At 42.7% G+C, this 13,083-nt stretch overlaps 1 long non-coding RNA gene across 1 annotated transcript in view; it reads right to left on the bottom strand.

The window, feature by feature from the left end:
• LOC147701574 (uncharacterized) overlaps positions 1 to 8,548 on the bottom strand; it is a 64,309-nt gene extending 55,761 nt beyond the window's left edge. The window contains exon 1 of the long non-coding RNA XR_015297190.1: positions 8,389 to 8,548. This is a non-coding gene — a long non-coding RNA (uncharacterized LOC147701574). The remainder of the gene's footprint in view (positions 1 to 8,388) is intronic.
• Between the last annotated feature and the right edge of the window lie 4,535 nt (positions 8,549 to 13,083).

Genomic DNA, 13,083 nt, shown 5'->3' with positions numbered 1-13,083 from the left:
TTTCTATGGGGCTATAAACGCCATAGGAAAGCTGCTAAGAAAATGATTCTTGGCAACGAATGTGGCGGATGGAATGTCCCTTACTTTCTTTTTTATTATTTCTCTGCCGTTTTACAATACATTGGTCCCCTAATTATGGGAGATTGAGTCGAACTCCTGGATTGTCAGACCCCATCGATTTATCAAATGATCTTGGGTGAGAAAGTTAAGGGCAGCTTTTTGAGAATGGTAGAACCTAGCTATCACAAGAAAACTAAATATAAGACGTTGAAATCAGCTTTTGGAGTCTGGCAAAAAATTTGAAAACACATAAAATTAATGAAACTAAATTCTTGCACTCCCCTTACATCAAAGGATTTATTTCCAGAAATGTTTTATGATTTAACATGTATAGATGGCAGCATAAAGGAATAAGGTACTTGGGTGATTTATTTTATAATGGTCAAATGGTTTCATTTCAGGATCTAATGATTAATTTTTCTGTGGGAAGAAACGACTTCTTCAAATATTTACAACTTCGTAGCTTTCTACAGAATCATCCTTTAATTCCTCCAGTTAAAACTCCATTGTTAGAGCTTTTACAAAAAAACCCCGTATAGGAGCTATTTATTTAAGTTTAATGCAGGAATATGGGGATGACTTAGGCCAATGCCAGTTGAAATGGGCTAACAGTCTAGGTATACCGGATGTTGATATCTTATTGTCGATTAAAATGGCTGCAGAGTGTCTTATAACCGGGATGATGAAATCCCAACATTTCATGTGCATCCATAATCCTTATTACACTCCAAGTAAAGTTGTTAAATGGAGTACGACGGCAGGCACGACTTGCAGTCGGTGTGGATTATACGCAGCCGATGAATTACACATGTTTTTTTTTTGCTCTAAACTGTCATTGTTGTACCAACAAATTGAAACTTTCTTATCTATTATTTTGAAATGTGAGATTAAGATAACTCCCGAATTAGTATTACTTGGTATAGACCACACTGTTACTAGGCCCAGACCAATCTCTTACTTTCTTTTTCTTTGTATGGCCGCAGCCAGATCCTGTATTACTAAGGAATGGATTAGCCAGGATCCCCCCACGTTTTTCATGTGGCGGGAAAAATTATTATTTATGTACAACATAGAATCTGCTATATATAAGTTGAAGAGGGTTAAAAAAAGAATCATGGGGGAAAGAATTTGGGCACCAATTGCCGAGTGGATTTAACCTAATTTCCTTTATTGTCTGTTCTATTCTTCTTCCATTATGTATTCTGTTATTTTTCTTACTATGCTTTGCTGTATTTCCTTGCAATAAAACAATAAAACTTTAAAAAAAAAAAACCTTAAAAAAATTCCAAGCCCCAGCACGCACACGCGTCACACCAGCAGCTCAACATGACATTGACTGCACTATTATTATAATAGTGTTGTGCAGTGCGCAGCAGCAGGCTTCCTAATACAGGCAGTAGCCAGGATCCCAGTAAGTAACTAATGCTGCTTTAGCATGGTCACTGTGGCGGTCATGGTTGGTAAACTTGTTATGAACTATTTATTTATTTTTATAGTTTTATATAGCGCAAACAAGATCCCGAAGGATATCGGGCGCTTTACAAAAGGGTGGAAGAATGGTCATAGACCCAATATCGACATCAAGTAAGAATACACAACATGAATAATCGCGTGATTCGCAGACAAATGACACAAAGGAGTGTAATACAATAAACAGGTATAGAGCGGGCTGTGAAGGGGGCACACAATGCTGTAAAGAAGAGCAGCATCACATGATGGAACAATGGTTGTAGGATCAATAATTTCAAGCCAGTGAATTTAGCCCAGATTAAGGCAGGAATTTGTCCATTAGGAATCTTTTGGCTTCCAGTTTGGAAGCAGTCGTTGAGGAGATTCTGCGTACTTCCGGTGGAAGAAAGTCCCATATCAGAAACGCCGGAGAAGGCTCTGCTGTCAATACTCGTCCGGGGAAGCGGGAGGGTTGCTTATGACTTTGAGGAGTATACCCCTGGAAGACAACTAGGATTACAGGTAAGTAACTTATCCTTCTCTTCCAGGGGATACTGATCAATAGTCATAAGCATTGAATAGAATAGCAGGCCCGTACCAACTTTCCCACAGCATAACTAAAGAAAATATAACACCTTAAGGATGAATTATCCAAACAAATTTCCTAGCAAAGCTTGCCCAAACTGGGCATCCGCCTGTGTGTCAGAGTCCAAACAGTAATGCCGAGTGAAAGTGTGTACAGATTGCCATGTGGCTGCTTTGCAAATCTCTGCCATAGGTATATTTCAGAGGAGAGCCGTGGTCAAGGCCTTTCCCCTAGTAGAATGAGCCCTTGGTTTGCCTGGAAGGGATTTATTGGCTAACTGGTAAGACAAAGTGATACAAGAGACTATCCATCTAGAGATGGAATGTTTGGAAGTTGCTCAGCCAGTATTAATGGGACCATAATTTACCAACAGGCGGTCTGATTTTCACAACACCTTGGTTTTGTCTAAATAGAGTTCCAGAACCCTCTTAAGGTCTAGTGATTGGAGAGACCTCTCCGAAGGATTCGACGGATTAGGAAAAAACATAGGCAGAGTGATGATCTGATTAATATGAAAATCTGGGTCTACTTAAGGAAGAAAGCTCGGATGGATTCTAAGAACCTCTCTGCATGAAAAACAGTATGGTGCTCTTTACAGCACAAAGCTTGGATCTCACCTACCCTGAGAGCAGAGGTGATAGCCACTAAAAAAGCGGGTTTCCATGAAAGGTACTTCAGAGAAGCTTAGTGAATATGTTCAAACGGGGCACCCATCAGTCTAGCTAAGACTATATTAAGCTCCCAAGGAGGAGAAGGAGCTCTGATCTGTGGGTAGACCTTTTTCAACCCCTCGAGAAAATCCTTAACTAATAGAATCTGGAAAAAGGAAACCTACTTAGGAAACTTTCTGTATGCTGTTATAGCTGCTAGATTTTCATTTATAGAGGAAAATTGGAGGCCTGATTTGGCCAGGTACAGCAAATAAGGTACAATCTACTGCTCTTGACCCCGAACTGGATCATGGCCTTTATCAATGCACCATAAGTAAAATCGCTTCCATTTGAAAGCGTACAACAGTCTGGTGGAAGGCCTTCTGGCTTTTTTAAGTATGTTCATACAGTCAGAAGGCAAGTCTAAGTGTCCGTATTCAAGGACTTCGGGACCCATGCCGTCAATTGAAGAGATGAGAGGTTGGGATAGGACACCTTCCACTCGTTCTTTGATAGTAGGTCTGGTGGGTATGGTAGCGTCCTGTGCGATACCTCTGATAATTGAAGAAGGTCTGGGTACCACCGATGTGAGGCCATTCTGGTGCTGTTAGTATCATTCTGGTCTTGGCCTTGTAGAACTTGTTCATCACCATGGGTATCAGTGGGACTGAACTAGTATGAACCGACTGAGACTTTTAGTCCGAGCAATAACGCCAGGCACCATATGCAATTCCCCGGTCAGGGAGGCTGGAAGGGCAGAGCTTTAACCTCTTTTTGTCTGTGTTTTGGTCTATTTGTTAACTTTGGCTGTTTTTCCGTGTCCTGTTTCATCACTTCTGGATATCATATACTTCGGAATTTTAATACCTGTTCTCCCCGCTTGACCTTGGAAGCTGCCATGCCACTGGTCGCATGCCTGTGACTGCACTCCTTCGCTTGCAGCAGTGTGCTAGGGCCTGGGCAGGAGAGAGTGTGTGCCTAGGCTGCGAGCAGGATTCATTGTGACCCTGGACAAGTGGTTGGCTTAGAAACTGAGAAGAGGTTCATTTGCTTTAGACAAGTTGCTTGATAAAACTGCAGGGCAGAGCTAAGAAATCAGTAATATTGCCCTCCCCCAACTTCCCCCGCAAAGTAGTTCTTTTGGCGGAGCACACGTCGCAGTGGCGTCACCAGAATATGCAGGATACATCTTCCTCTGTCACCCATTCTGCTGTTGCCCACCGGGGTAAAATACCTAACACTGATGGACCTATTTTTTCCCATGGAGTTTTATATAGTGCAAACTTGACCTGAAGGTGTCAGGTATCATTGCGCTTTACATGAGCAACAGTTGCATTATACAAGGACACATTCTTTTGGTTAGGCACAGGGAGGTTATGTGATGTGTCCAGAATCACAGGATATTGACCTGCATTGCAGAGACTCGAACCTGGTACCCCAGAATTGAGATCAACCACCCTAGCCGTTAGGCCACATCCTCTCCCTAATTTGAAGTTCTTAACCTTAACGTATAGATTTGGTGGTGCATTTCTGTTTTGTTTCCAACATTTAGTTTTAGTTCAGTTTTGCTTTTTATGCAGTCAGTGGTAACAGAGCCCTTGTTTTACCTAGGACACAATCTCTTAGTTTGTTACTTTCTTGGGGCATATTCTGTCGATTCGAAGAGTTTGATAAAGAATATAGAATATTCAAGCCTTTAATCCTTTTTTGATTTGACGTGGAAGTTTGTGTAACCAGATGGCTGCGTGACTCCTGGAAATCACAATTCCTGTTCCAGTCTTATCTCACTTTTTTAGCAAATTAATGTATTCTGGGATTTATAGGCAGTTCAGTCGAACTAGATAACCAACATACACTGATAAACGCACTCTCTTAAAGGGGGGGAAAGTTATATTCCTGTGAAATAACAGTGCCTAATTTGAGCCAGGCACTTGCTTTTCCTCATTAGATATTGATCGAAAAAACTCAAAAACGGGAATGGAAAAGTAAGATAAATGCGGAAAAAAGTAACAAAGGGAGATTGCAGGTGAGCTAAAGAGTCAGGTAGTGTCTGGAAGCAGATTAAAGAGGCCTGAGATAAATTCCAGACTATGCAGCCTTGGTATTCTGCACATAAACATGTAATAGCACAGTTTGAGGCCTTCTGAGCACAGCTGTGGGCATTCTCACTCACTCCTTTTACAAATTAAGCACTGAATAGTCACCTGATGACCTTGCCTGCGAGTCCTTCTTATGCAGTAGTCATACGCCCTAGATTTTCCTGGTGTTCTGACACAATTTATCATAACTTAAGATGTATATTGTTTTTGCTCCCAGTCCAGGATAACCTGCTCATAAGCATCCTTTTGAACTGTGGACCTTGTAGTGTAATGAAAGTAGACGAATCCATGTAGATTTCATGTAGATTTATTGATGAGCAGGTTACATGGAAAAAAGCCCCACCAGGAGCAGCCTCCCTGCTGCTCAGCCCATACACCAACTGACACAGGCACTCCAACATTCCACATATCAACATTCTCTCACGCATTCATTCTGTCTGAGCAGCAGGATACCACATATCACCCTCCTTTACAATGGAAAGGAAGGCAGTATCAAAAATGCATCAGTAAATATGAAGGAAAATTGGGAAGAAAATACACTGAAATAAAGCATGGAAATAAAAGGTGGAAACGTAGAAAACGCAAAAAGGAAAAGAAAATGCAAATGACTCATGCATCAACACCCTTTCTCACACAAAACAACTCAGACACTCTCTCAGATAAATAACAAAACAACCCAAATACAGAGATTATGCAAGCTGGCCAGGCAAACACAAAATTATACAACAGCATAAGCAAAAAGGTGAAGGAGAGAACAAAACAAAGAAGCAAAAGAACAGTGGAAGATTGGAAGATAACCGCAGATAGAACAAGCAAAAGGATAGTTGCCTTTAACTCAAGCAAGAGTATGGGGAAAAGTCCCCTGAAAAACAGCAAATCTTAGTTATGGCCGAAAGTGTCACACGGTACATTGCAATATAAAGGAATGCAGAACTAGGTGTAGCGAAAAGTACCACATTGTACAATGCAATAAAGAGCAAGGTATGTAGAGAATACCACACTGTTCATTGTAATAAATGCAAACAGCAGAAATAGGTGTGGTGGAGTATACCACACAGTACAATGAAATATGAAGGAACATAGGAACCAGGTGTGGGAAATACCCACACAGTAAAATGCAATTAAAAATACTAGGTGTGGTGGAAAATATCACACAGTATAACACAAGGTATGGTGTAAAGTACCATACAATAAAACGCAAGGTATGGCTTAAAATACCACTTGTAATAATGTAAAATGCAGGAACTGTATGCCACACGACACAATGTACATAAAAAACTTTGCAACTGGAGGTGTGGGAAATAACCACATGGTACTAAAATAAGGGTGGCAGCCTCTATACTGTTTTTGTGGACCTGAGGGCAGCGTTCGACCTGGTCCTGAGGAACAAGCTGTGGGAGGTCCTTGATAAACTGGGGGTCCCCGAAGGTCTCTTGAACATGATAATCCATCTCCACACTAGTAACTTTGCCCAGGTTAGATGCGGCAGGATGGGGGAATTGTCTGAGAAGTTCCCCGTTGGCAGGGGGGTAAGGCAGGGTTGTGTGCTTGCACCAACCCTGTTCTGCCTCTATGTCAACGGGGTAATCTCCCACTTAGCGGGCGTATCCAACTCTGACGCCCCTAAATTGGCTGCTGAGAGGGTCTCAGCCATCATGTTTGCCGACGACACACTGCTCTTATCCAAGTCGGCAAAAGGCATCCAGCGCATCCTTGATGGCTTTGTGGACTTCTGTGAGGCCCATGGATTAGAAATCAACGCCACCAAGACGAAATTCATGGTCCTCAACCCCCCACAGAAATTTCACTTCAGTCCAAGCATCGCACATATCAAGCTGGAAAGGGTAAAAACATTCGAATACCTGGGAATCGTATTAAATGATAAATTTACCTGGAGCTCTCACCTGGAGAAAGCTGCACTGAAATTGACCCAGGATTCGGGAGGCATAATGAAGCTCCTGGCAAACAACAAATCCTCAATTAGGCCGATCGGCCCCCCATTACAGATTTACAAATCCCAGGCCAAGGGGGCTGTCATCTATGGATCTGAACTCTGGGGCCAAGAAAACACATCAAAGCTGCTGAAGGTGGAAAACAAATTCATTCGTAACCTTGTTGGGCTACCACCGAGCACCCCCCTTGTCCCCCTCAGGATGGACCTAGGCCTATGCCCGCTTGATGAGGAACTGGCTCTACGCCCACTGGCCTTCTGGCGTAGAATATGGACAACTCCAGAATTGGCCAGTTACAGGGAAGGTCTCCGGGAGGTTCTTGCCACTCCAGGTGCCGGAAAAATTAAATGGCTCAATTCTGTTAAATTAGAACTGGAGGCCTTAGGTCTCTCAACTATGTGGTCTGACCCCCAGAACATGTGCCATATCCTCTCTAAAAAGGATCTAGCCAGGTCATACCGAGAAAGCAAACTTTCCCTGATACTCAACCACCAACACCTCGGGTCCTTGACAGCTTCCTTTTTGTCCCACAAGGTGAATTACAATATGGAACCTACTCTAGATAAAATGTATCCCTCCCTACTGAGAAAATTATATCTCCAGTGGAGACATGGATCTCTCCCCATCAGAACTCTCACAACCAAATGGAGTCATGATCCAAGTAGCACCTGTCCAGCATGCAGAAATTCGGAAGAAAGTGAGCTCCACATCCTTTTTTTCTGTCCAGTTTATCATGGGATCCGTAGGCACTGGATTCTCCCCCTATGCAGGAATCTGGGATTTAAGAAATGTCTGTCCGCATTTAGAGTCTTAAAAACTGATTTGTCAGACCATATTGTGTTCGCTATGGCCAAGTACTTGGGCGCCCTCTGGTCCATCAGAAGGAAATGCCTCAAAACACAGACTTGAGTACGGATCTGTTTTTAGTATATAAGGATTTTTTTCTAGCAATGTTTTTATGTATTTTACAATTCACTGTATAAATCATTTAAATGAATTGTTTTATATAATTGTCTTTTATGGTAAACTTTTACCGAAATAAAGATTTTCTGAACTGAACTAAAATAAATTACTCCAAACACAGGAAAGGTGTGGGCAGGCACCGCACAGTACAATATAATATGTAGCAAAACCAAAGGGTAGAAAACTACCTGAGCAATAACATCACGCTCTTTAGAAAAGAAACAACAGCATGTAGGAGAAGCTTACAGTCATGTAAATGTAGATTGCACAGGACATGGCAAGAAAATAAATAGAGAACTAAATAAATACATAAACAATGAAGGAGAATAAATGTCAAATCAAATTGCAGGTTGACAGCAGGCTGAATAATCATTGTAGCGCAGCAGGGTGAATCCTGGTAGAGTAGCAGGCAAAGTTAAAGAACTAGATGGCACAGTAGAAAAAGAAAAAGTCCAGTTCTTTGAGTGTGCTAATAGTGAAACTGTAGAAAATGCAAGATTAAATAAATGTGCAAGGTTCCATCATCAGCAAGCGCACCCAAAGAAAACTTGACATCCAGAGTCATTCCCAGAAAAGAAAGCGTGACTAAAATATCAGCGCAGGAGAGGCAGCAAGTTTAATAACAGTACCTGCAGTGAGATATGACTACGCTAGGCCGATCCATGTCTTATCCACTCTGCAGTCAAACACGATAATCCACTAAGTTTCCATGTTCTGATGCAGTGGTGCTAGATGGCCACTAGATGGTATTTTCGACAGACTTCGAGACAGAAACGCGATGTTTTAAATATGCCGGAAAATCAGAACACAAGCAAACCGCTGTTGATGTAGAGACTACACTCCACATCACAAATGCAGACTTTGAAAATCGAAGACATCGGAATGACAAAGTCCCGAAATAGGAAGTTCCTGAAAGTCCCAATATGGCGGCACGTTTTTTACGCTGAGCCGAATGGCTCAAGGCACGTTTGTGCAGCAAGGCGTCAAGGAGCAGGCATCCAGCGCAAAGAGTCAGGACGAAAGAAGACTGAGAGAAGACAGCATGGTGACATCATAAGACGAGAATGCAGGTAAAAGTACGCGCGCTATGGGAAGGTCGTGGTAGATTAAAGTTGAAACTGGCATGTTTGGTTGTGGACGACCGATGGAAGGTCACTGGTGGGACTCGAAGATACCAGTTAAAATAGAAAAACTCTGCATTGAATTGAAAGAAAGTCCTTTAGCTTGATTGTGGGTTCTGATTTCTTCAGCCTCTTCTTTTCAGACTGTAAACACCCTACTCCGGGTACCAAAAATGTAGTATAATGAAAGTAGACGAATCCATGTAGGTTACCTGGAAAAGAGTCCCAACAGGAGCAGCCTCCCCGCTGCTCAGCCCATACACCAGCTGACACAGGCACTCCAACATTCCACATACCAACATTCTCTCACACATTCATTCTGGCTGAGCAGCAGGATACCACAGACCTACTTCCTTGTAATGCCTGGACACAACTCAGAGTGGCAAACAACTCTTAGTAAGCACTTTACGCTACACAGATAACTGTGTGTAAAATATGCATTCATTTTCTCTGTCTTATTAGAAAAATGCAGATCTTAAGCTAGTGACTCTTATTAAATTCCTTGTAGAGCTAATAGAGGAAGTGGGGAAGCCGGGGAATGTGGATGTGTACTCGGGAAAACATTTGAGTTCCTGGACTACGTATTTTCAAATTAAGCACTACTCATAAACAACCCACCCACCTCACAAACGGAAGCTGCTGCAGCTCTCAATCAGTTCTGTATCCTGGATTCCTTAGTTTTCCCATAAAAATGACCTGACTTAACTTTCACCTGTGGGGCATGATGGGATACAGGGGGTGCTGTGAGGTTGTTAAAGGCACAATGCCAGTGTTATGTTATTCTTTTAATGGCAGTCTATTGACTAACAGTGTTTCATATTCCCTTTCCTTTTCTTTTGTAGAAGGCTTCCTATTGTCCGTTTTTTATTAATGACATTCATTTAATTTTAATGCAAGTTTAAAAGGAAACGGAAATGTAATCTGACCATTTTATTTATATATTATATATATTTATATATATATATTCCAAACACTGTTTGCCTGTCAAAAGAGAGAGCCCACGATGGTACATGGATTCAGCTGCATTTTTAATGGAAAAGACACCTCAGAAACAGCAGACAGGTGCCACGCTGGAATTAGAAGTCTTTAATCCGACGCGTTTCGTGCTCAACAGCACTTCTTCTCGGGATGTAGCCTTCGCATTGACTGACTGCTGCGGCGATTCTGGTAGGCACCTGGTAAGTACATCTTACCACGCCCAGGTGGGCGTAGCCACAACAGTGGCCTGCTGGTTATTGTAGTGCCTCACGTATTCCTTCAGTGAGGTGCCGCTTTGAGAAAGTCTTTGTGCACAAGTTTGAAACCCCTGTGGGTAGCGTGGAACAAGCTGCTGCCTTTGCGTGTTAAATTACCTCTTCCATCAGCATACCAATCTCCTAGCTGCCACGACGATTGGCGTGGTAGCGGACTGCACCGAGTGCAGCTGGGCTTCTCCTCGCGGCTCAGGCTGACCGCTATTATTCCAAACACTGTTTGCCTGTCAAAAGAGAGAGCCCACGATGGTACATGGATTCAGCTGCATTTTTAATGGAAAAGACACCTCAGAAACAGCAGACATGTGCCACGCTGGAATTAGAAGTCTTTAATCCGACGCGTTTCGTGCTCAACAGCACTTCTTCTCGGGATGTAGCCTTCGCATTGACTGACTGCTGCGGCGATTCTGGTAGGCACCTGGTAAGTACATCTTACCACGCCCAGGTGGGCGTAGCCACAACAGTGGCCTGCTGGTTATTGTAGTGCCTCACGTATTCCTTCAGTGAGGTGCCGCTTTGAGAAAGTCTTTGTGCACAAGTTTGAAACCCCTGTGGGTAGCGTGGAACAAGCTGCTGCCTTTGCGTGTTAAATTACCTCTTCCATCAGCATACCAATCTCCTAGCTGCCACGACGATTGGCGTGGTAGCGGACTGCACCGACGCTGCCAAAGGATCAGGTATCTGTTATTGCAAGGTAAATAGTGCAAACGGGACTTTTGGAGAAACACCAGAACCCACTTGGGAAAGACTTGCAATATTTGATGAAAGCACGGCAAAACTACATTAACCAGCAGCCACGAGGGTGGCCACACCCACTTGGGAGGGATTATCAACGGATATAATCTTGCCGGACAGACGTGCCAGTAATCTTGCAGTCCTAAGCCTCTGATGAAATGCACAGCAGGAAACGCGTCAGGCGAAATGGATTTTAATTCTCTGTGATGTTTCCCTGAAACCCACTGCAGCTTGCAATAAAAATTGACGGAAACATACCTACCTGAGTGAGGCTCTCTCTACAGCAGGCAAACTTTGTGTTTTGATGTTAGCGGCCTGCCTGAGCCGCAGAGAGAACCCAGATGCCGCCCACGGTGTCCCTGCAATGACGTAAAACTATGACGCTGCCAAAGGATCAGGTATCTGTTATTGCAAGGTAAATAGTGCAAACGGGACTTTTGGAGAAACACCAGAACCCACTTGGGAAAGACTTGCAATATTTGATGAAAGCACGGCAAAACTACATTAACCAGCAGCCACGAGGGTGGCCACACCCACTTGGGAGGGATTATCAACGGATATAATCTTGCCGAACAGACGTGCCAGTAATCTTGCAGTCCTAAGCCTCTGATGAAATGCACAGCATGAAACGCGTCAGGCGAAATGGATTTTAATTCTCTGTGATGTTTCCCTGAAACCCACTGCAGCTTGCAATAAAAATTGACGGAAACATACCTACCTGAGTGAGGCTCTCTCTACAGCAGGCAAACTTTGTGTTTTGATTTTAGCGGCCTGCCTGAGCCGCAGAGAGAACCCAGATGCCGCCCACGGTGTCCGTGCAATACCGTAAAACTACGACGCTGCCAGAGGATCAGGTATCTGTTATTGCAAGGTAAATAGTGCAAACGGGACTTTTGGAGAAACACCAGAACCCACTTGGGAAAGACTTGCAATATTTGATGAAAGCACGGCAAAACTACATTAACCAGCAGCCACGAGGGTGGCCACACCCACTTGGGAGGGATTATCAACGGATATAATCTTGCCGAACAGACGTGCCAGTAATCTTGCAGTCCTAAGCCTCTGATGAAATGCACAGCATGAAACGCGTCAGGCGAAATGGATTTTAATTCTCTGTGATGTTTCCCTGAAACCCACTGCAGCTTGCAATAAAAATTGACGGAAACATACCTACCTGAGTGAGGCTCTCTCTACAGCAGGCAAACTTTGTGTTTTGATATATATATATATATATATATTCACTGAAAAAAACGGAGGTTTCAGACCAGTTATAGTTAGGAATTAGCATTTAAAAAACCTATTAAATTCACTGAAAAAAACATAGGTTTCACACCAGTTATACTTAGTTGGAAATTTTACTGACATAAAACCATTGAAATTCCCACGTTATAGTCATGAGTGATGTCACTGACCATGTCATGAGTAATGTAATATGTGACGTCATCAGCAGTGCATTGCAGGCGCGCAAGTTATAGTGAGTCCAACTAACTATAACGTGGGAATTTCAATGGTTTTTATATATATATATATATATATATATATATAATGTGGGGCAACCATCCAACAGTCCCTTTAAGCCATCATCCACATTTATTCCGAGTATTCCGAGGGATGCCATTGACATCTATGCGGACAGAGTAACGGAAGAGCTTAAGCAATTACACTTTAAAACCAACAAGACCCAAAAACCCAGATATGAGAAAATGAGACCTTATACAAATCTCATGTGGAAGTTGAAAAATAATGACACCATTGTAATCAACCAATCCGACAGGGGGGTAACATCGTTTTGTGGGGTAAAAAAGCTTACATGGAGGAAGCTTATCGTCACTTGAATGATGAACTCTGTTACTCAAAAAACGATTTGGCAACAGTCAAGCAAATCCAGGAGACCTATCGGAATGATCTTTACCAATGGAAACGAGATGGGTTAATATCAAGAGATGAATTCAAGTTTCTGGTCAAGAAATTTCCAGTACTTCCAAATACTTACTTTAGCCCCAAGGTACACAAGCAACAAATACCGGTGCCGGGGAGGCCTATTGTGTCAGCTATTAACAGTACCTACGAGAACACCTCAAAGTATATTGATTTCCACCTGCAAGAGTTTGTTACTACATTACCAGCCTACATCAAAGACACAACAGAATTCCTATATTTATTAAACCAATGCACGTGGTCTGAGGATTTACTTTTCATGACTATGGACATATCC

This window comes from Lissotriton vulgaris, chromosome 7 (assembly GCF_964263255.1).
Source record: "Lissotriton vulgaris chromosome 7, aLisVul1.2, whole genome shotgun sequence".
NCBI classification, from domain to species: domain Eukaryota; kingdom Metazoa; phylum Chordata; class Amphibia; order Caudata; family Salamandridae; genus Lissotriton; species Lissotriton vulgaris.
This window is presented reverse-complemented; position numbering and strand designations above follow the sequence as displayed.